General features: G+C 33.8%; 1 protein-coding gene across 3 annotated transcripts in view; it reads right to left on the bottom strand.

The window, feature by feature from the left end:
* Nucleotides 1-21850, bottom strand: part of LOC114327169 (sushi, von Willebrand factor type A, EGF and pentraxin domain-containing protein 1) — a 254273-nt gene extending 232423 nt beyond the window's left edge. For all 3 annotated transcript variants that reach the window (XR_007698379.1, XM_028275693.2, XM_028275694.2), the window contains exon 1: nucleotides 21686-21850. The gene's annotated coding sequence lies outside the window, so the exon portion shown is untranslated. The remainder of the gene's footprint in view (nucleotides 1-21685) is intronic.
* Nucleotides 21851-23894: the final 2044 nt, after the last annotated feature.

The raw sequence follows: 23894 nt of genomic DNA, 5'->3' as shown, positions 1-23894 counted from the left end.
TTATTCTTTTTGTGGCTAGACACCGCGATCGATCCGGGGAATTCATCGATATCAATCGAGTTGCTTCAATTTATCGTTTTGTGTAAACGGTACATCGCAGCGATTTATCGGAATTGGAGTTGGATCGGAGTTAATATCGGAGTGCATCAATTTATTGTAACGATCGAGTTATTTCAGTTTATATCGTAGCGTCTAAACAGCTTTAAAAAAATTAATAAATCGCAGCAATTTATCGTCACTTAAGACATCTTAAGACATAATCGTAAAATATGCAATATAATGTACAATATAGTATCTCTTTGATATACCTAATAATTTTTTCTAGCACCTATGTTTTATTACTGTCATTTATTTGTTATCTTTTTATTAAAAAAGCACACCAGTAGAATCCTGTACTAGTATAAAAGTAGAATTAAAAAAGTAAACGACCCACAGGTGAGATGGGTTGATGATATAAAAAGAATACCTGGAACAAATTGCAAGTAGGTTGCTCAGGATGGAGACCGATGAAAGGACCGGAATAGACCTATGTCCAAACATGGATGATAGAAGGCTAAGAAAAAGAAGAAGTAGAAATCTAACAAATGATTAATATTTATACGCAAAGCTCTTGGTACCCATGGGGCAGAGACGATGTGCTTGACACAAAAAGATGAAATTAAGTTGGACAGAAACATAATTCGACGAATAATGGGACCGGTGATGATAGGTGTAGGCGAATTTAGAAGGTTAACCAATGGAGAAATTAAAGAAACCATCCAGGGTGAAGACATAACCAAGTTCGCGAAGACGTAAAGGCTCAGGTGGCTGGAACACACAAAAAAAACTAACCCAGATTCTACGCTAAAGCGAATAACTGGCTGAAGACCAACAACAAAGACACCAAAGAGAAGACCCAAAACAAGATGGAGAGATCAAGTCTTAAGAGAGATAAAGAAGCTAAGAATCTACAATTGGAAGGAGCGATGTAAGGACCGGAAAGAATGGAGGAAAATTGTAGACAGGGCCAAGTCACACAACACGCTGCTACATATATAATAATAAAAAGACAACAGCAGACTGATTTACTGCAACAAATTAATCAGAGAGCCAGGAATGAATAAGCCATGATGATGATGATTGCTTTTTGTCAACTTTATTTCTCTTCTAGTATGCTTGTTTTTTATTTTTTTACGGTACCATTTGCCATCTTTTCTCTGTCGATAGTAACTGTTTCCTTTTTTTCCCTTGTAATCTTTTTTAATCTCATCTCATTCTGATCTTGTATACTAAAATATTGTGATACTTCGCTACTTCGGTATTTCGGTGCTTGGATAGCTTTTACTGCTTTTTCTAAATTTATGTAGCTTTTGAGTAACATACCTATATTTCCACTTCTCAGTATATTCCAGTGGTTTAAGTTTACGCCTTTTCTATACATATTTCGAGGAATCTACATTTTCTGTCATAATTCTGCATCTCGATGTTAATCTCTTTTCTAAGAGTAACATTAAATTTGTTAAAGTATAGCTATGATCGTAAAACGCATTTCTTGTCAATTCCAAAGAAGCATTGCAGTAGAATCCTTTGGAATACTTGGTAAATTCTATCGAATAGGTCAACAAATATGTCGTTTTCATTGTCCACAAGTCACCATACACCACTATTAATGTTTATTACATCCATTGTTTCTCTAATCGTCAATTTTATAAATTACTAGGTAGTGATTTTGGCGACGGGCAATACAATCGATTGCCTTCTACAATCACCGCAGTCAATTTTTTGTGACATCCTCCCATTTTATCGTATATCCTTTCAATTTTTCTGACACCCTCCATCTTTTTCCGATTCGCTCAATTTTTTCTGGCACCCTAAATTTTTTTCTGACTCTTATTTTATTATATATTTTTTATTTTATAACTCGAGGACTGGATTGAGTTGGCTACTTTTGATTTTGAAATATTTATAGACGTCTAAGGAAGAAGACCTTTACACATATACAGGGTGTAACAAAAATATAGGTCATAAATTTAATCACATATTCTGGGACCAAATATAGTTCGATTGAACCTAACTTAGCTTAGTACAAATGTGCACATAAAAAAAGTTATAGCCCCTTGAAGTTACAAAATGAAAATCGATTGTTTCCAATATATCGAAATCTGTTAGAGATATTTTATTGAAAATGGACACGTGACATTCTTATGGCATTAGTATCTGAAAAAAAATTGTAGTGAAATTTAGACACCCCATAAAAATTTTATGGGGGTTTTGTTCCTTTAAACCCCCCCCCCCCCCCCAAACTTTTGTGTACGTTCCAATTTAATTATTATTGTAGTACCATTAGTTAAACACAATGTTTTAAAAACTTATTTGCCTGTTAGTTCTTTTTCGAAAAGTCGAGTTTTTATTGAGATATTTTGAATATTTGTCAAATTCACCACATATTTGTATTTAAGTACGATTATGGACACTTTTAATATGTAATATAAAAATTTATTTATGATTTATATTTTTAGGTATATTATGAACCATATCAAAAAAGAAGCCACATCTCGATAAAAGGTGCCTTATCAAAAAAATACAAAGAGGCAAAAAAAGTTTTAAAAACAATGTGTTTAACTAATGGTATCGCAGTAATAGTTTAATTGAAACGTACACAAACATTTGGGGGGTTTAAAGGAACAAAACCCCCATAAAATTTTTATGTAAACATATTAAAAAAGAAGCCGCAACTCGATAAAAACTGCCTTATCGAAAAAATATTAAGAGACAAAAAAGTTTTAAAAATATTGAATTTAACTAATGGTACCACAATTATAATTTAATTGGAATGTACACAAAAGTTTGAGGGGGTTTAAGGGAACAAAATCCCCATAAAATTTTTATGGTGTAAACAAAGTTCACTATAATTTTTCTGTAAGATGTTCCTGCCATAAGAATGCCACATGTTCATTTTAAATAAAAAAATCTCGAATAGTTTTCGATATATTCAAAAAAATCGATTTCCATTTTGTAACTCCAAGGGCTGTAACTTTTTTTATGTGCATATTTGTACTAAGGTAAGTTAGGTTCATTCGAACTATTTTTGGTCCCAGAATATGTGATTTAATTTATGACCTGTATTTTTGTTACACCCTGTATATTTTGTATATTTATGTTCATTTAAACACCGTCTGGGAACTAGTGACGTTAGAATATCGGATACTGTTATTTTTAACAGTTTCTTTTAGCAGATTTAATCAAATCTTACGGCGAATTAACATATTATTTTATATCTTTACCATCTCTGGGCGTAAATTAATTTCATGAAAATGAACACTGAAAATTTATTATCGCTAGGTATATGCACTTTAGAATGCGTACCTTATTATTAGTGTTAATGATGGGAACTTTTATTAGCTGAATTTTAAATAGGATACCCTCTTAATGAATTTTAAGTTTACTAAAATATTTTTAATATATACAAAATTAATAGCGTATATTTTTAAGAAACGCGCATACACAAAGTACAAAGAGAGAAAAGGATAAAAATATTCAGTGGACTGAAGACGGCAAAAGTGTTCCGCAGCAGCCGAGAGTCGATCAATGGGTCGGAAAGGTCATGGCCACTGTATTTTGGGATTGCAAAGGCATAATTTTATTTGATTATCTTGAAAGATATACAACTAATACAACTATCAATAGCCAATATTATTGTGCATTATTGGACAAACTGAAGCATCTACAAGACAATGCACTGAATCAGCAAAGCATTATGACAATGGCAAACCTTCATGAGTTGGGCTTCGAACTGCTTTATCATCGGACTTATTCTCCTGATTTGACACCCTGCTATTATTGTGTGCTCCCAAATCTGAGGAGTTGGCTCGTAAACACAAAATTCAGCACAAACAAAGAGATATTTAACGAAACAAACAAACACTTTTTTTGCAGAGCTTCTAGAATCATATTATTGAAACGGCATACAGAGGTTGCAAAATCGCTGAAATTGAACATGGCTTCAACATTTCTATTTCACTAGGAGAATATACCTCTAGTCCAGGGCGGATCTGTTTTGAGATGAACGTTGAGAGGTGACTCTATTTTTTTTGCAGAAATTGCTTGGAATTAACCCATATAATAATATTTGAGTTATCCTCCCACTCAAAAAGGTCCGGAACATTGTTTAAACAATGTTTTTTGATTACATATAACTTTAAAAGTATTCACTTCCAAGAAAAGTTGTACTGATATAAAAGTTGCGTAATTAAATTTCCTATACAATATAAGATTGGTTAAAATTTTTTAAAATTGTTGCCCTTGTTGCAAAATAGCAATAATTGCGAAAAAAATATAAGAAAACAAGTATTTACATTTTACGTTTTTCAACCATTTCTGCTACAGTTAGGACCTTCATATTTCACCCAGAAAAAACTTTATGATATGATAAAACAATACTGTAAATTTGGTTAAGATCGGTTTAATAGATTTTGCAAAATAAATTTTGCAATCCAGCTTTCGCAAAAAAAATTAATCTTTTCAAAATGTTGCAGGACTAAAAATAAAGAAGATAGCAAGTTGAAATTTTTGCTTTCGGGCTTGAGGGCTTTCGAACTGAAGCGGATCAACATATGCACAGATAGCCAAGCAGCCATTGAGGCTCTCATAAGCTAAGTTGAAATCTAGGCAAGTGTAGGAATGTTGACACGAACTCGACAGACTGGCGGTGTAATTCTGGTATGGGTTCCAGATTATCGTGGCATATACTATTTGTATTTGTCTGCAGTATGACCAATTCATAACAGACAGCTTAAAAAAGTGGATTCTAAAAGTGACAAAAAATTACAAATATAATGCAATTTATAATACTATAAATAGAAAAGTTAAAGCTAAATTAACACAATTTAATAGAAAGACTACTGTTAATTCTGATTTAAAAACTGCAGAAATTTAATTTGTGGTGTGTCAAGAATATGTACAGGCTTCTGACTGTAATCTTTTGAAAAGATTAATTTATTCACATTCCTTATTGTATTCCACTGTTGTAAAACAACAACAATTGTGTTTCGCGCCCCCTCTGTGTCACTCGGAATTATTAGAAATGAAGACGACCAATACCCACTGAGACTGATGGGAGAGAGGCTCGTGCTCAGCCCGACTGCAACCTATTTGGGAGTTCTGTTTACCAGGACTCTCAACTGCGATGCAGACCTAAAGGCAACTTTAGATAGGGTAAGAAATAGAGCCAGACTTCTCAACCTTCTCTCAGGGAGTATTGGCAAGACACACACGAAAACTCTCATCCACGCTTACAAGACCTATATTCGACCCATCATTGAGTACAAAGCAGGTCTCTATAGCCTTTTCAATAGAGCACAGAAAGTGAGGTTGTTGCGGGTGGAGCGTAGAATCCTGCGTAGATCAAACTACGTGCACTGGAGATTCTCATCTAATGAAATTCATAACCTTTCTAATATCCTCACAATTATCGAGAGACTAAACTCTCTGAACAGAAACTTCACATCTAAAGTAATCAACGGTCCCCTCTCCGACACACAACAATCTCTAAAATGTTCCTGTTCTTCTCTCGGCCACGTATTCTGCCACCGAAAGCCCAAACGGAAAAAGATTCACCCACCGTCCGCTCTAATGCAAACATGCATTGACGAACTCCCGGCAGAATACGAAGAAATCCTTGAGGCTACCCCGCTAGCCTACCGTACCCTCCTCTTCTAACTCCTCTTCCCTACCCCTAACAGGGAGAATTTGGTTTTTTGGGTTTCCCAACTTCATTGCACAATTATACCTGTTCGCCCTAAAAAAATAGCCGCAACTATTTTCTACCACTTGAATGCACACTGTCCACGCAATGTCCAAAACCACCTCCTGACCGCCGACGCAGAATGCAGGCCTGCCTGTCCATTATACAATGATTTCTAGGGAGCTTGGTCGAGGGCAAAGCACGGACAGTACACACATTTGTCAATGGAACCAACGTCAATGCCATCAAACTTTCTTCTCTGATCTCTGATAGTCAGCTGAACCACCACCGTCTGGCAACACTCAGGCCCACCACCCTTGCCCCAGTGTTTTTTCGGACTGTTTGCTTTTTCTGCCACACAAACAAAATTCAACACATACCCTGAAGAGGACAAAATTCTAAACAGAGACAACTCAATGAAATCCTTCCAAATAAAGTAATCCTTTATCCTCCCACGAAACCCACATTGAGTACCTAAACAAAGTATCTGTTAAATCAGGTCATAGTAGTATAATAAATGAAACTAGAGATGCCGAATTGATGATGATTTCTGACCAAATGACATCCCGATTTAAACCTAAAGTACCTTTCCAAGTGAACATTTACCAACGAGACGGATGTGATAGAGGAAACTCTCGACCTAGACTACTAGGTTATACCTGGTATACGAACGGATCTAAAACTGCAGAAGGATCAATTCGATCCAAATAATATGCACAGATAGCCATGAAGCCATTGGGGCTCTCATAACCCCTAAGGTCAACTCTAGGATAGTGTGGGAATTTCGACATGAATTTGACAGACTGGAGGAACACGATTGTGTTAAACTGGTATGGGTTCCAGGAGGTCATCGGGGCATATACGACAATGAAAGAGCTGATGTACTTGCCAGGAGAGTATCAGCTATAAACTACTTAAGTCCAGAGCCGACTGCAAGATAGCAACAAACATCATCCGCGAACGCAGGAAAGCCTGGATCAGAAGCCAACACAACGCGCACGGGGAAAATATACCCAGTAAAACACATGGCAAGTTGTACATGTACACATTGTACATTGGACGGACATGTGCAAGTAGGGCTGAAGTACTGCTGAAAACAATCAGGAATCAGCTCAGAGTCCTAACAGGTTTCCTCACTGGGCATGCGCCAGTTAAGGGACACCTGCATACAATGGGACTGTTTCATGGAGACTTCAGCTGCAGATACGGTAGCAGAGAACCTGAAACAGTCAACCATATCTTGCATGACTACGAGGCATTGGATCGCAGGAGGCAAACACTTTTTGGAGACAACAAAGTGACTCCAAATATATATGGCACCCACTAACTAGACCTGTATCATCCTGTACATGGGTCCATTATTCTGGAATGGGTTTCACAAAGGAATGGAAGATGTAAAATAAACTAATTTGCTGCATGACCGATTCAAAACAGACAACTTCCAGAAACAAAGTAGATTTTAAAAGCAACAAAAAACTACAAATATAATGCAATTTTAGATACAAAAAAAAAGATAAATGAAGACAATTTAATAGGAAGAATGCTATTAATTCTGGTTTAAAAACTGCAGAAATTTAGTTTGTGGTTTAAGTTGTGTCAAGAATATGCACAGGCTTTATTACTGTAATCCTTTGGAAACAGTAATTTTCAAAATAAGTAGATTGGACACTTTCGAATATTAACCTAACAATTGACACTAAAAATGTGCGCGATCGTCTAAATAGCCTTAGTTGGCGAAAATTAAATCACCAAATCAGCCAGTTTAAACTTACATCACGCAAGAAATATTTGTGATTTCTCCTAATTTGAATGTTAAAACTGTTGAAGCTAAATGGTATGTGAATTCTTCGGAAACGCTTACAAATTCCGAAGACATCTTGCTCGCGGATAATTTTAAGTTTAACAACCTTCTTTCATCGCAGTGACCTGAATTAGCCATTCTCGGTGAGGCTTATTGCAAGTTTCGCCGAGTTGCTAGTGAGCCAGGCCCTGATGGTCTCATTTGTTGATTAAAACCAATAGATTTCGATGATTAATGTGATTAAATGTTGGATTGATATTCAAATTACAGAACAGAAAAGTAAAGAAATTAAAATTGATTATTGTATCTTCGTAAAATGAAAGGCGTTGTGACCGTCCAATTGGTAGATATCTGCTTAGAATTATATTCGGTGGTTACAATAACAAAACATTATAAAGAGAAGGTATTAAAGACTATTTATTTTTCTCTGATTAATGATTTATGTAATAATTATATGGATAATAACTGACCTAAAAGAAACTCTATTAAAAAAAATACATTTTTAAAATGTATGTATATTTTTAGAACCAACAAGGTTCTAAAACTACTTTCTTGCTTAATTGCTCTTAAATATTATGTTTATATGGAATTAAGCGACAGTTCTTCTTCCTCTTTTTGTGTAGGCATGACCCTGTCAGTTTTTTCAATGCGCCTCCAGTAAGTTGTCGTTCCATTGTTTTCGTGGTTTTCCCATTGATCGTCTTTCTGTTGGGGAAACGTGTCTTGCCGTCCTATTTGTTGCCATTCGGCTTAAGTGGTCGTTACATTCTACTCTTGTTTCTTACCCAGTTATTAGTGTTTTCCTCCTTGCATCTCCGTCGAATATCTGTACTTCTAGCTCTGTCCCAAAGTGCCTTATGGGTAATGGACATAGTGTCTTAAAGGTAATATACCATTGATTTTTCGAAATGTTTTCATCTCTGCTACTCACTGCTGTTTCTAACAATCTTTTTGACCTCTCTCTGTCAGGTAGTATTTCTGCCGCGTATGTCATTATCGGTCTATTGACTGCTTGTAAATTCTGCATTTCATTTCTTTTCCTCTAAAACCAAAAGCATGCTACTAGAAGGAAAACCAGCAGGCAAGCATCCACCGGGAGACCACCAAAAAGATGGAGAGATAGCTGGCAGTCTATCTCTCAAGAAATCCTTCAACGTCGGAATTAACAGATCGACAGATCTACAATAAGTATAAGAAGAAGAGAAGAACTTCTTTTCCGATATTTTTATTTCTCCATATTGTTTTATTCAGGCAACCTGCGGCTCTGTTCCGGTTGATCACTTGATCTTCCACTTCTGTTTCGAGTTTTCCGTAGCTAGATAGTGTGGTTTTTCTTTTTGTCTTTAATATGTTAAATTTTCTGGCGGTTATATTAAATGGGTGCTGCATATATTGTAAATCATCTTCACTTTGAAAGATTAGTATTACCTGATATTTTCATAGAAGTATCAACACAGAAATATACTCAGATGGCAGGGCATGTGATACGCAGTAACGACAATTGCCTTATAAAGAGTGTCTTTGGGAAAGGCCAGATGGTAGAAGATTTATAGGAGTGCCTAGAAAAATATGGAAATATGCAGTCAGGTATGATCTGGAGAAAATGGGAGTGAAACAATGGGGAATAGTGGCATAGAACCGACAAACATGGAAAGCAATAGTAAACGCGGCAAAGACTCACGAAAAGATGTAACGGCATTGATGATGATGATAATGATGATGAATTAAAATATTCAAGGGTTCAAGGTTAATAATTGTTTGCTGTTGTTTCTCAACTTTGTAGCTTCTTCCAAATTCTTTATATGCGGTGTAATATTCTTAAAATCCATACCCAAGAAGAATATTAGTACCGACGCGTATAATGGGTAAACTTCTTTTTGGAATACATCACATAAACCTCGTACCTATACATATACATAATTTACACAAAATAGGTGTTTAACATATAATAACAACTACTTTTATATAACAATCTATCCCTAAAATGTTGTTATGTACGTACAAAATGATTTAAAGGAGGAAGGCGCAAAATCTTGGTCCAATGCTATTTAAATGCATTCATATTTTTCGAATCCTGAGAAAACTAATAAATATTTTTGGAAAATTTAAACGAAGAATGAAAGATGACTTTATTACCGAGGGCCGAAAGTCCCTTACAATAAACAAAAAGTTTCTTTTGAATGAAATATTTGAAATTAAAAATCACGCTTAATTTTTTCTTTCTTTCACCCCTGTAACTTATTAAAATAAACATTATAGAAGTTTTCAGGGACTTTCAGCCCTCGGTAATAATGTAATATTTATTTCATTCTGCGTTTAAGTTTTTCAAAAATACCTATTAATTTTCTGAGGATTCGAAAAAAATGAATGCATTTAAATAGTATTAGACCAAGATTTTGCGACTATCTCCTTAATATCGAAATAGATAAAGAATTGTTCATCTGATGAAATCATCGTCTTATAGTATTTATTTTAGCTTTACCAGTTTATGTTTCACCATCGTCGGAAGGTGGAACCGAGGCACTTTATATAAGTACGGAATATTTTTCGTGCCTTATTGTTCTTTTTTTTTAATGACACGGACTTCATGTCATTCAGCCAGTCACAACATGAGGTACTTAGTGTCATGTGTAGTGTGTGTGTTGAGTAAGTGTCTTGTTACTTTGCAAAGTCGACGTCATTGTCTTTGCAAAGAGATACTAATTGTATCCGAACGTCTGCGGTCCCTCCGGTGAGTACCGATCCCACAAGGACAGAAACTATCTTCATTTATTAATTTATAATAAACGAAAAATTTCTGACCCTGGTGAGATTCGAACTCACGGCCATTCGGAAATTTCGATCCAAAGGTAGGCGCTCTTACCACTGAGCCACAGAGGGGGTACTTTTTGTTCTGCTGGATTAAAGTGTAATAATATAAAATATGTATTAGGGTCATATTTAGTGTGTGGTAATGTGCGATTTAATGTGCGGTAGTGTGTGATAAATATTACCAAATGCCGATCAACAGCAGAACATGGTGCGGCTACAACTTTGTATGTCTTCTACAGTTCGTAGTGAAGAGATTCTACAAGCGAATCGGTAACTTGCTTTAGTTTATTTCTAATTCTTTACCACTGTTTCTAATATAGAATATGGTATTCCCTGAGCGTTTATTGATTGGTTGTATGTTGTATATTGTATAGTATATAATATATTGTATTTGTGTTGAATGATATATTTTTGATTTACTTATGTAGGTATGCTCTTTTTTTCTTTTTGTCATATTTCTATATATAACATAACATACCACTTTTTATACATTTTTATATAAACTATTACACAACTAATTTTGAGTTTTTGTTTTTGCCGTGCAAATGGTACAATATCGCCGATGAGTACGGGAATGAGTAAAGGGGTAATTTATTGTTACTTATTATTTACTTTATTTATATTTTAACATTTTATTTTAAATAAAAACACTTAGTTTATGTTTTATTTAATTTACAAGAATTTATAAATCACACTAAACATATACTAAAAAAACGTATAATTTATTTATCTACCTAATTACAAGTTATTTTTAAATTAAATTAATTGATTAAATAATTAAACAAGGATGTACGTAATTTATTTAATTTAAAGTACATTTTACTGCTGTCAAAAAAAAATAAAAAAATGTTTATTTGAAAAATAAACATTGCTTTTCGCTTAAATTCAATGTTCAGGCTGCCACCCACCTGCCTTTTGGCAGTTTCAACATTGAATTTGAGCGAAAAGCAATGTTTATTTGTGAAATAAACATTTTTTTGTTTTCTGACAGCAATAAGATGTATTTTGAATTAAATGAATTACATACATTATTCTTTTTTGTCTCAATGAATTTAATTAAAAACAATTTTTTGGACACTGTATAAATAATTATGTTAGTGTTTATGTTGTTGAATTGAGAATTGAATAACCTTTCAAATGAGCTAGCACGCGATCCCTATTCTTATTTAAAAAAATCATCAATTATGCCATCAGGCCCAAATGGATGACGTCATTAGCAAGATTATATTATGTCAAAGATTCATAATTTAAATTAAAAATCGACTTGTTTTAGGATTTTTCCTTAAAGTCGCCCGCTTACGAAATAACGAACTCGACATGTGTTCCTGGTACTTTACTTTATAGCTTAGTTTATTGTTGTTGATTGTCTATGAATTGATAACGAAATTCGTGGACCTTGTTATATAGTCTAAGGCAAATCACGATTTTGTACAACAAGTACGATTATATGGATGTTGATTAAACCGAACGATATTGCCAATCATAACTGTATCCAGGGTCACAGAGATGTAGAAACTATTCAGTTGTTACGAATAAATATAATTAGTATCCAAAATACCCAGTGGTACCCAAATTAAAGATCATTAAAATTATTAGGATGCTACAAGAAAATAACTTCTGAATAATTTTCAGAAGATTATTAACCAGTATAACCATACACGAAAAAAGTATTAGTACACAATTGAATTCTTCTCGTTAATAATGAGACGTCGAGACAATGGAAGAAATGGTTGACTACTTCTAAACAACGTACGGTGATGTTTTTATCTTACGGTAATGATACGGAGGATATGAAACGGTTAAATGAGACATTAGTGTGAATTGAAAAATAAGGTAAACAAGTACCAAGTACCCTGTTGTATAATTACATGTAGCATTTCATATTTCGGATTTCTCGTCACGTGGGCAAAATACTCTAGTCTTCTTCTTTTTATGGTATTCAGTACTTCTCCTTCTTTGTTTAGATGCTGCATTGCCGCTTCATTTGTACCTCGTTTCATCCACGATATCCTCAACATTCTGTGGTAAGCCCACATTTCAAAAGCCTCAATCCTCTTGTACATTGTTTCCGTGAGGGTCCATGCTTTCATTCCATAGAACAAAATGCCGAGCAAATAGCAGCTTAATAAACTTATTCGCAGCGTAATTTTTAGCTGTCTGTTGATTAGTAACTGGTGCATTTTCCTAAATGATGTTCTTGCTTGCTCTATTCTGCATTTAACTTCTTGTGATTAGTGCCATTTTTCATTCACCCAGCAATCTAAATAATTGTATGCTTTTACTCTCTGTACCATGTCTCCATTTATTCTAATATCTGCCAAGTTATTAGCAATATTTTTTTTGCTGATAACCATCCATTGGGTTTTCTGTATGTTTACTTTCAGACCATTTGTTGGCTATGGTCCATCACGACACGTAGGAGTGCCTGCAAATCATTCCTATCCTTTCCTAGCAGAACTGCTGAGTTTTATGAACCTAATAACCAAAACCTATATGTTTCCTGCAATGGGTTCGGTGGACTTTTTAAATTATTAATTATTTAATCCCAAAAATGCACCATTTTAAGATCTTTCGTCTACCAATAAAGCATTTTTAACGAATTTTTAGGCAATTATTTGATAAAACATATTCAAAGCTTTAAAACCACAATTTTTGAATGTTCGTTTATTGATTTGTTGCTTAAGAAATTGTAAAAAACTAAAAATAATTCTTCATTTTTAATAAATATTAATAACTTTTGTAAAAATGAACTTAGAACCTTGATATGTCGTGGAAAGTTGGGTCTTTTAGGCAGGCCGCACATCAAAGAAACATGAAACGTAAATTACGATTCATGGAAATAAAACACTGCTAAACAAATATACAATACGTCCGGCCATTTATGAAACTCTCCGAAAATAAAAATGTGTCATGAGCATGAATCACACTCGTTTCATTGGCAGGCGGACTTTGAGATTTGTTTAGCAGTGTTTTATTTGTTTCACGTTTCATGTTTTTCGTTTCATGTTTCTTTGGTGTGCGGCTCGCCTTACATGCCATATTTCACCACACTGGGGCTTCTTCAACAAAGGCTCAACTTACAACTAGCTTAGAATTAAACAATAGGTACTTGTTCATTAAAATTTTATGGTTGGGACAATGAATCGAGGTTGGCTAAACACGGAAAGAAGTGAAGTTTGTCAGCATTTCCGTATTCACTTTTTCTGTGTGCATCTTCCTAATTATAAACATTGCAATAAACACATACTAGGTAATCATAATTGTAAAGACTGTAACTACTCATTTGAAAGTGCCACTCCAATACAGAACTCGGCAAACTGAAGGAACATAACAGTGTCACATTCGAATGTATTCCAGGTCACCGGGGAATACACAGCAAGGAAAATAAGTAAAATGCTTTCGTGCCAAAAAGCATCACTCGCGACCTGAAAAAGCCTCACTTAAAATGTGTCCAAATTTTCGAACTATTCCCGTCAATTTTGAGTACTAGTAGTGCTGTCGTCAGGGGGGGTACAACGACCTCCTTTATTCAGATGGACCTACCCAAGTTTTTTTTTTTTGTATTTTGACCCGTAGAACACGAATTTTTTGGGTAACAGTTGATCCGGATGTCGATAAGTTTGTTATAAACAAAGAACTTGAGGAATTACATAAAATTGATTTTTCGCAAAATAAAACATTTTTTTGTATTTCTTGGGTAATTCTAAGCAAAAAATGTTCGTACAAGTTTTTTCGTATGATGCATAGTTTTCGAGATAAACGCGGTTAAACTTTCAGAAAATCGAAAAATTGCAATTTTTGAACCCGAATAACTTTTGATTAAAAAATGAAATAGCAATAATCTGCTTACCTTACCACATTTGAAAGTTCAAGCCAAATTATATCGGTTTTGGTTACTTGCACTGCTAAAAATTAATTTTTTTATTGTCAAACAAAGCTATAAACAAACAGTGTTTTAATGCATTTTAATGCATGCTACGTAATATGAGCCATTCCACGAATATAAGACTTTTTTGGATTATCGCTACAACGAATATTTTAGTGTGCAACATAAGAAGTACGAAAGTAAATGGCTCTAATAATTATTCTTATAAACAATAATGTAATTTGCAATTTACTTTTGTTCTTCATATCTTGCACAGTAAAATATTCGTTGTCGAGATAGTCCAAAACAGTCGTATATTCATGGAATAGGGTTTACAAATTGACTGTTTGTAGAAGCGCTTACTCGTTCGATTTTATATGAGAGATGCATTGAAAACACACTCAAGCACTATGTGTTTATAGCTTTGTTGAACAATAAAAAAATTAATTTTTAGGAATGCAAATAATCAAATCCGGTATAATTTGACTTGAACTTTCAAATGCGGTAAGCAGAATTGCTATTTTATTTTTTAATCAAAAGTTATTCAGGTTCAAAAATTGCAATTTTTCGATTTTTTGAAAGTTCAACCGCGTTTATCTCGAAAACTATGCATCCTACGAAAAAACTTGTAAGAACGTTAGATTAGAATGACCCACAAAATACAAAAAAAAATTTTGTTTTGCGTAAAATCGCTGTAATATAATCCCTCAAGTTCTTTGTTAATAACAAACTTATCGACATCCGGATCAACTGCTACCCAAAAAATTCGTGTTCTACGGGTCAAAACACATAAAAAACTTGGGTAAGTCCATCTGAATAAAGGAGGCCGTTGTACCCCCCTGGCGACAGGACTATAGGGAGTTTTGGAGATTAGACCTTACTTGATATCGGCTCCTTGGTATAACTACGTATAACCTTTCATTGTGTGTTCCTCGCTTGTATTTAAATGAGAATGAAATCAATTACATTCCGTCACGATGATTTTGTATATGTCGATTAATTTGTCGATTTGATTAATATGTGCATTATTTGCTTTAGAAACAGTGTCCAGAAATATTAATCCATTACAGTCTTTTTATATTAAATTACCACTCCTATAAGATAAAACTATCGCTTTACCTTCATTTAATCAAATTCTTGATTATCTTATTAAAAAATTTATTGGTTCAATAGTTATCGAATCAAAGTTAGCTACTTTTTATAATAAATTTATTTAATAAAAGGACAGTGACATTGTATGAACTAATAATTTTTTAAATGAAATATTAGCAAGTCCGATTATATTGAGGTGAAGTTAAATAAAGTGAGAAAAGAGCCGGGTTTTTTTTAAGAAATCAACACTCATAAAATCAACGAAGATAATATTGAGCCAACTGTTGTCAGTTTGAGGCCTCCATTTTTCTTGCATCTTCATCAACATCATACCTTCATATAAACTTTGTGTAGTAAGAATACAAGTTGTGTTAAAATCGATATAACCTTCTTTCGGGAATTAATACCTTTCTACGCCAGTCAATGGGAGGAAGAATAGGATATTACCTCCGAATTTTATCCTACTGCATTGATTTTAATAAAATTTTGGGAATATCCTCTACTTATCTTCTATTCAAAGTCTACCCTATACCGATGTAAGCTTTTATCTTGAAGTGGAAAATGTTTTGTTTAAAATTTCCACTGAAGTGGCTAAGTAAAAACTGTTGTATAATTTTTTTTTTGAAAACTCAATACTTTTTGAGTTATTCGTGGTTGAAAATTGGCCATTTTCATTGAAACATAACACCTATTATAACGGTTTTTTGCGAATACCTAAAAAACTATGCATCTAACTAAAAAAAAAACTATATAAAACATTTTTGTAGCTTATAAAAAAAGAAAAAGACTCGTTCCTTCGTAAATTATCTAGCTGTAATACAAAAAGAGATATGGTAGTTGAAAAGAGTTTGTTTTTTTGGTGCATGCCCAAATTGATGTACATATTTAACTTGAAATAACAGAGAAACGGTCCATTTTAGGTGTATAATGCTACCAATACTTTTTGTAGTGCTTGAAAAGTCCTTTAAAATAAGCAATACTAAATATCGATTACATTCAAACTAAGCGAGATATGTTGCAAAAAATATTGACGACTAATGTATTTTAAGAAAAAATGAGAAGTATATTTAACCCATATCCACCAGAATTTAAATTCATCATTTTTCTTCTAGAATACCTTTTACTACGGTATTATTTATATGTAAAAAAAGTTGAACGGGTTTCAAATGAATGGTTTTTGAAAAAAAGTAAGATCAAATTATAGAGCGCATTTTTAAATTTTCTTAAAAAACTTCCTTTGTCTCCATGTAACTTGAAAATGATAAGAGATACAGTAATGCAAAACAAAAACAAAATTTTTATGTAAAACTACCCTACATTCTGTGCAGTATCCTTTTTTCGTATCTCTTATCATTTTCGAGTTACATAGAGAAAAAGAAGATTTTTAAGAAAGTTTAAAAATGCGCTCTATAATTTGATCTTATTTTTTCTAAAAACCATTCAGTTAAAACCCGTCCAACTGTTTGAACATAGAAATAACACTATAATAAAAGGTATTGCAGAAGGAAAATGATGCATTTATATTCTGATGGATGAGGGGTTAAATACACTCCTCATTTTTTCTTAAAATACATTAGTCATCAATTTTTTTGCAGCATGTCTTGGTTAGTTTGAATGTAATCGACATTTAATATTGCTCATTTTAAAGGTGTTTTCAAGCAGTACAAAAGGTATTAGTATCATTATACACCTAAAATCGACCGTTTCTCTGTTATTTCAAGTTGAATACACCAATTTGAGCATGCACCAAAAAAACAAATTCTTTTCACCTACCATATCTCGTTTCGTATTATAACAAGTAGATTTATGAAAGAACAAATCTCTTTGTTTTTTTATAAGCTAAAAAATATATTTTATACAATTTTTTCGTTAGACGCATAGTTTTTAAGGTATTCGCCAAAAATCGTCCAAAAAGGAGTAATTTTTCGATGAAAATGACAAATTTTCAACCACGAATAACTCAAAAAGTATTGAGTTTTAAAAAAAATTATAGCAATGTTTTTGCTTATAATTAAGTTCTCTAGCCACATCTGTGGCTATTTTAGCAAAAAAAATTTCATCCCTGAGAAGGGGCGGGAACCACCCCCAAGATAAAAGCACAAATGAGCATAGGGTAGACTTTGTTTCTTGAGCTATTTCCTACTTACTGTGAAAATATCAAGTAAATTTATGTAGTAGGATGGAATTCGGAGCCAAATACCCTCATTGACTGCCCTATTCGGACCTGGAAATAAATTTTGATAAAGCTGAGTATTTAGTAGTAGGGGAAACAATAGAGACTTGATACTACAAATCTAGGCTAGGTTACAAATAAAAATATCATGGGTCCTTAATTTCAGAAAGGGTGAAATTGGCGAGAATATTAGAAATAGGACGGTACTAGGAAAAGTTGCAATGAGACAACTGCACCCAGTAATCTGGGATAGGAAGACCTAAATGGATTTTAAAGGCGACTTTACAATAGTAGGCGTGTAGAGAATATTCCGATATACGGATCGGAGATGTGGGAAATTAGAATAAAACTGGAACAGATTAAAAGTAGGTACTCGAAATGGATTTTTGGAATCGAAGTTGCTGATTAACTAAGGCGGACAGAGTCATTAATAGAGAAATAAGGATGAGACCTGAAGTTGATATATAAATAATATAATATGCCATAGAAGCAAAGAGACCAAACGAGAATACCAGGAGACAGATGCTCCAAAAACCAGAAACCTCTGAAATTATGATGAGCAGATAGGAAAAGGTAGATAAAAAATGTGTGTGTGTGTGTGTGTGTGTGTGTGTGTGTGTGTGTGTGTGTGTGTGTGTGTGTGTGTGTGTGTGTGTGTGTGTGAGAGAGAGAGAGAGAAAAAATGGCTTGGATGCGGGTCCGTTAGCCACATATTTTTATTTTATTTTTACCTCAATTTATTAGTTTTGATATATTTATACCTATTTCACTTAAATGGCTATATTTGTTTCTCTCAAGTAGTTAATGAGTAATTTAAATATTTCCATTTTATGACAACTTATTAGATATTCTATACTAATTGGAAAATGAACTTGTGTTTGTCGTAAATATATATCTCTCGTTAATTTTGCATTCACAGAAAATATGGTTCAAATCTCTAATCGAAACATTATCACAAAAACAGACTGATGAATTAACTATTCCTAATTTGTGCAGATGTGCCTCATATTTTCCGTGTCGAGTTTTTAATCTGACGTTAGTAGAAATATCTTGTTTTGGCAGGTTATACTTAAATATGTATTCAGGTGGCGGTGGAAGTTCTTGATGTAAAGAAAAATATAAATTTTTTGATATGCTTGAAATATTTTTCCATTGTTTTTTCCATATTTTATTTATTCTAGCTTTAACGTCATTAATTGCTTCTGTCGATAAGATCTGAGTTAGAATCTCACCATTTTTTATTGCTTCTTTGGCCAACTCATCCACTTTCTCATTACCCAGTATACCGGCATGCCCTTTTGCCCATATAAATACTACTTCCACTTTAGACAAATAAAAAATGTGGAAAAGGTAGGAAAAGGCAAATAGAGAGTCCTCACGACGAACGAGTAAAAAATATAGACAGAAAAGCTAGAAAGATCAAAAAAACACTGAACGAATTGCAGAATTCTTAAAGAGGGCATATGGAATGACCAAATGGTGTAGAAAATAGGTATCAGATAAAGGTGACATTTCTACATTGACGTAAAGATATATAATAACAGCCAGAGTCCACAGTTAGGTGACTGGTTTCAGATTTAAGATTTTTCATCAACATGGATCTTGAGGGTGATTTAATTACTTTTCTCTGATGCAAAGTCACTTGGTCTTACCAACCCTAGGATAAGTGGGTTTTGAATTATTTTTTGGATGGGCCTAATTTCTTTTTGTTTGACGGCTCTCTACTCTTTTTTTAGGATTATTGAATTGATATTTATTTTCGTCTGGGTGGGAGGGAGGGGGGCGTGACCCCCCGTGACACCCCCTTAGATCCGCCACTGATTTCAAGGTTGTAAACTTTCTTCTATGACAAGGTGGCTATACAAAATATCATTGTTTCTTGTGTCTTTTGGGATAGCAGGGCTAAGGACCAACAGTGGAGTAAAACAAAATGGCCTTAAGAGGAAACAGTAGCGATCAACAGGTAGCGAAAACGCGTTCCAAGATTGCGGCTGTAATTTTGAATATTTTTTAGAGATATTTGGCACACGTATTCGTAATATAATAAAGAATGGCGGTACAGAGCCCAATTTGAAAAATATATTAATATGTGGAAATTACTCTGTAATTAAATACAATATTAAAAGAACGAGCCTGTACCGCCATTAAGAAGAACAAAAAAATTCACTTTCTTCAAATAAACTTTTTTATCCGATGCCTAGATTTTGTGTCATTTTGCAACTAGGTACCTACTAATGAAATAAAAAATTTTAGTAGTTCCAAAATGACACAAAATCTAGGCATCGGATAAAAAAGTTTATTTGAAAAAAGTGTATTTTTTTGTTCTTCTTAATGGCGGTACAGGCTCGGTTTTTTAATATTGTATTTAATTACAGAGTAATCTCCACATATTATTATATTTTTCAATTTGGGCTCTCTACCGCCATTCTTTATTATATTACGAATGCGTGTGCCAAATATGTCGAAAAATATTCAAAATTACAGCCGCAATCTTGGAACGCGTTTTTGCTACCTGTTGATCGCTACTGTATCACCTTAAAGAAATGTTTTAGTTCAAGGACAAGCTAACGTAATTATTAACGAAGTATATCTGTACTTCTAGCTCTGTCCCATAGAGTATTTCCATCGATTTTTCGAAGGGTTTTCATCTCCGTTGTTTCGAGCAATCCTTTTGTCCTCTCTGTGTCGGGTCATGTTTCTGCCGCGTATGTTATTATTGGTCTGATGACTGTTTTTAAGTTATGCCTTTCATTTCTTTTCCGATATTTTTATTTCTCCATATTGTGTCATTCAGGCAACCTGCGGCTCTGTTTGCTATTCACTTGATCTTTCACTTCTGTTTCGAGCCTTCTGTAGCTATTAGATAGTGTGATACCTAGGTATTTAAACTCCATCACTTGTTATATTAACTGATTTTGAATCTCCAATTTACATCTTATTGGATCTGCTGTTATAACAATGCATTTTGTGTTTTTTGAGGAAATTAACATGTTAAATTTTCTGACGGTTATGTTAAATTTGTGCAGCATACGTTGTACAATAAATTATCTTCACTTTGATTGAATCGTCCGCATAGCAGATTATTTTAAGTTGTTTATGCACTTACATAGTACAGACAAATTGAAAGCCGGAATATTTGGTGGTCCTCGGATAAGACAACAAAAGATTCGCATTTTACATTTCAGAATCGATGACTGAAATTAAGTCTAATGCACGGTGCTCTTTTGCAAAAAGAGCACCATGAAACACATTTCCTAGAAAATCTGTGTGACTTAAGTGAGGAACAGGGGGATTCCACCAAGATATCAAAACGATGGCACAGAGGTATCAGGAGAGATGGGACACCCATTTGGTGGTGGATTATTGCTAGAGTGTTCAAAGGGACCATCTTTAAATAATCCTTTTTGAAAATCACATAAAGGGAAGTTTTAGAAGACACCAAATACCTAACAGCTTTGTGCTGCGATGCTGGTTAGGTTAGAGGAAAAGGTTCCGAATTTTTGGAAGATATATTTGATGATTTTTGTAACTACATATATTTGATGGGTAGCAAGACTACATAATATGTAGGTAGCGCTGCTTTAAATTATCCGATATGTCAAAAATGTGATCTGTTGTTGTATTTTGTCAAAACGATCTGGTGGAACAATAATTATGATGACATGTTTGGGTTCAGCAGACCCAAATCATCTAACCCAAACAACCAAAACCCAAAAGACCCAGTGGAACAATAATTATGATGACATGTTACATGTTTGGGTTCAGCAGACCCAAATCATCTAACCCAAACAACCAAAACTGTCCAAAACAAAAAAAAACCCAAAAAGTGATAAAATTTCTGTCACTAGATTGTCAGATTCTAATAAAAGAAAATAGTAGTTTGCAATAGATAAATAGGATTTAAATCTTGTAGTTAACTATTTAAGTACCAGATTCTTGATTATTATATTCTTTACAGCGAATTTAGCCAATATTTTAAAAATAAACTCCTGACGTGTGTTGCATTAAGAAAAAAAAAGAATGAATTCTATAAAAAGAAATAAAATATCATTTTATTGTATAAGATGCATATACAACCGTATCCCTTGATACAGGTACGACCTTCAAGAAACTCAGTATATGCACCACTGATTGCTTACAAACCGTAAGGCCTTCCCTTTTTTTAGTTCTTTATTTAGTATTTCGATTGTATCTTGCAAAATAGAAGAAATATCTACGTACCTTGAGTTAAAATCCACAAGAACTAGAAGAAAAGCACATGTGAAAACCGAGTAAACAGTTCAAATTCCTTGGTAATAAAAAAACTGACAGAACCAACGGTAATTTTCTCGGCGCACTCACTTATTAACCTCACCTACCAAACAGAGTCTACGCTACAGTACTGAAAGTTCGATCTAAACCTCAAGACAGGTAAGAGCAGGAAACAAGTTTTGTCTACCTGTTCAACATACAGTACCGTATTCTACGTTATATAAAGTACGTTATAGTATACAGTAGGTACCTATATCAGTAGTTTCATTGATTCGATTTATTTTTAATTTAATATCAATAATTATTATTATTTGTCTATGAAGAAGAATTTTATAATGAGGCGAGTTAAAGAGAAATCGTTAGAATACAACAAACCAGCATATGTATGTTTCGTGAACCTTAAGAAAACCTTTGACAGGGTCAAATTAAAGGACGTTATTCATTTGTTGTACTCAAGACAGGTACCTCTACGAATAATTAAAACTATCGAAAACATCTACAAGAACAACACAATAAAAGTAAAAGTAGAAGATGAACTGACTGACTCAATTTAAGCTATCAATGGGATAACACATGGGGATTCCTTGAGTCCTTTATTTTTCAATTGGAAATGACTGCAAGACTTGTACACACTTCTAAATAGGTCAAAACGGCAAACAGGTGTATGTTTTCAAAAAACTTTTGATAGTGTGTAAAAAATATTTTATTATCAGCTAAGTACTTTCGACACATAACGTGTCATCATCAGAGCTTCGTCCTCTTATAAAACCTTCATAGAAGAGCAATTGCTAAACGACACAATAAAAAACATGGATACTGGGCAAAAGCCACAGATATAGGGTATAATAACCCTTTAAAGTGAATAAAATCACATCTAAATTCTTTTAATAATTAATAAGACAACATGGCTGAGTCAAACCATTTTGAGCTGTTCACGTGGGCTCAAAATGGTTTGACTCAGCCATGTTGTCTTATTAATTATTAAAAGAATTTAGATGTGATTTTATTAACTTTAAAGGGTTAATATACCCTATATCTGTGGCTTTTGCCCAGTATCCATGTTTTTTATTGTGTCGTTTAGCAATTGCTCTTCTATGAAGGTTTTATAAGAGGACGAAGCTCTGATGATGGCGCGTTATGTGTCGAAAGTACTTAGCTGATAATAAAATATTTTTTACACACTATCAAAAGTTTTTTGAAAACATACACCTGTTTGCCGTTTTGACCGACTTAATTTTCAACCTGATCATGGACGAAATAATAAAAAATAAGAACTAAAAGAGGATAGCAAATGAGAGAAAAACAACTTAAAATAATCTGCTATGCAGACGATACAATACTAATCTCACAAAGTGAAAAGAAGACTTACAACGTATGCTGCACCAATTTAATCCGACAGAAAATTTAACATGTTAATTTCCTCAAAAAAGACAAAACGCATGGTTATATCAGCAAATCCAATTAGATGTAAATTGGAGTTGGAGGGTCAGATAATAGATCAAGTGATGGAGTTTAAATACCTAGGCATCACACTATCTAGCAACGGAAGGCTTGAAACAAAAGTGGAAGATCAAGTGAATAGCGCAAACAGAGCCGCAGGTTGCCTGAATTGCACAATATGGAGAAATAAAAATATCGGAAGAGAAATGAAAGGCAGAATTTACAAAACAGTCATCAGACCAATAATGACATACGCGGCAAAAACACGGTTAGACACAGATAGAACAAAAAGATTGCTCGAAACAGCGGAGATTTGGTAAGAAACATAAGAATGTAATGGAATGACCACATAAGCCGAATGACAACAAATCGAGTAGTAAGGACAGCGAGAGATGGTTCCCCAATAGGAAGACGATCAGTGGGAAGACCACGAAAACGATGGAACGACAACTTACTAGAGGCACTTTGAAAAAAACAGACAGAGTCATGTCTATACAAAAAGAAAAAGAAGAAAAAGATGAAGAAGAAATACTAACAAAGTGGAGGTACTCCTATGGGAGCTAAAACTAAGATCAGCCATATTTAATGATGACGGACGATTTGCTAGACATTGATACCGTGTCTTGCCCTTCAGGCTTAGCATTTTTTTGTTGAATGATTGAGAGTGAATTACCTTGCTACATTTAAACAAATATTATTTCATGTTCAAATCCTCCAAAACTAGCGGTAGTAGTAAAAA

The sequence above is a fragment of the Diabrotica virgifera genome, chromosome 5 (assembly GCF_917563875.1).
Source record: "Diabrotica virgifera virgifera chromosome 5, PGI_DIABVI_V3a".
Lineage (NCBI taxonomy): Eukaryota > Metazoa > Arthropoda > Insecta > Coleoptera > Chrysomelidae > Diabrotica > Diabrotica virgifera.
Note: the sequence above shows the minus strand (reverse complement) of the source record. Positions and strands in the feature narration are given on the sequence as shown.